The sequence below is a fragment of the Apium graveolens genome, unplaced genomic scaffold (assembly GCF_009905375.1).
Source record: "Apium graveolens cultivar Ventura unplaced genomic scaffold, ASM990537v1 ctg1577, whole genome shotgun sequence".
NCBI classification, from domain to species: domain Eukaryota; kingdom Viridiplantae; phylum Streptophyta; class Magnoliopsida; order Apiales; family Apiaceae; genus Apium; species Apium graveolens.
In genome coordinates, this window is record NW_027417308.1 from 27646 (window position 1) to 29302 (window position 1657).

Genomic DNA, 1657 nt, shown 5'->3' on the forward strand with positions numbered 1-1657 from the left:
AAGACATCATCTACCAGGAAGCCCTTGGACTGATTATATAACTCTTTCATGTCAATTATGTGCTCCCAAGTTATAACTGTTGGTTCTGGATTGAACCACTTTCCAACTGTCAATATAAAAACAAGGACTAGTAAATTAATTAAACAATCTTTTTAAGACTTAATTAGCACTTTAGTGTTATTTTGATTCAGCTAATTAACTACTGGAGAGTTGTTTTAAGGACAAAAGAAGGTGATTGAGGAGCTCGAAAACAAATTAACTAGACTTACTGCTGTACTTCACGTCTTGGTCTTTGTGTAGTTGGTTCTTCACGCCCAAGGTATAGATTGCATACAATCTATGATCATTTTCCCTATGTAACCATCCGATCAGCCCTGCCAAGGTTCCGTAATTAGTATCATCCAATTTGAGCTTCATGCATAGCGAGTTGTTAACGTAATCAGTCTTGATTTGAATCCTCCTAGCACAATTGAAAATAATAGATGTCAGGTTTTCAATTAATCAATTATATAAACCTTTAATGAACAACAAATCACTCATGCAACAGAGTAATTATAATGTATGGATAACATTTACCATTTCCTCCCTGCAAATGTAAATGCTTGAGGGTCACAAAGTTGAGCATTCCTCCTAGAGAAGTTGTTAATCTTCCAAGAGTGAACAAACAGATCTTCAGGTGGGATTTGTATAAATGATAGACACTCTGCTGTTCTGGTATTTTTTATTACTTGAACCTCAACACCAAACACGCATGAATCATTCACTAGATATCCGTTAGATGCACATTTGAGTCTACTCAAGGAAATCACGTTTGAAAACCCTTGACAAGTCTTCTCCTTGTTGAAATGCTTATACCGGTTGTCACCATCTGAAATATTGCAACGGTGAAATTAATACTTAACGGCGGTCTTTTTGGTGAGATTTCAGCTACAATAAAATTCATATGTTCAATATTTTTAAGTAGTAATGAACTGAAGATGTAAAGGTACCTTCGACAGTGAGATAATTATCTCGAATTTGGTCATATCACTACAAGAAAAACGCGATCATACAACACCCATCACACAACGCTTGGCCGAAAAAGTGTTGCCCAGAATTTTTATACAACAGTTTTTCAAAAACCAAAAAATAGGTGTTGGCTGATATATATTACTACAAGCAAAACAAAACTGTTGTCTAGTAAAACAAGTCAGACAAATCTTTTCATAAACCTCATGTTGTGTGAATGACAAACTTATAGCATTACCACAACGCTATAAAATCCATTGTCTAGTTCTTAGAGGCAGACAACACTTTCTAACATCATGTTGTGTAAGTGAGTAAGTTTGCACAACGGTTTTTAAATGATATGTCTGAAAGATATTGAGACAACGTCTCAATTAACAGTTGTAAAAATGAAACAAGTGTTTTTTCTGTTGGTATTTTAAGATGGGCTATTGAGACAACGACATACAAGTGTTTTTCTATGTTGTAGATTATACTTTCAGACAATGGGCTAATCAATAAAACCGTTGTCTTACTCTGGTGATTTTTTTTAAAAACATTACCAGAAACAAAGCAAACGTGCCAAACCAAAGGCAACAAGGAAAACCACCCAAACCAGCTGCAACAAGCAAATCAATCAACAATCAAGAACTGGAAATAAATAACAGAACCA

General features: G+C 34.8%; 1 long non-coding RNA gene across 1 annotated transcript; it reads right to left on the reverse strand.

Moving 5' to 3' along the window:
- Positions 1–356: 356 nt before the first annotated feature.
- Positions 357–1026, reverse strand: LOC141699960 (uncharacterized). The gene is made up of 3 exons (XR_012566180.1): positions 990–1026; positions 577–868; positions 357–460 (listed from the first exon to the last, which is right to left on the reverse strand). It is a non-coding gene; the product is annotated as an uncharacterized LOC141699960 (long non-coding RNA).
- Between the last annotated feature and the right edge of the window lie 631 nt (positions 1027–1657).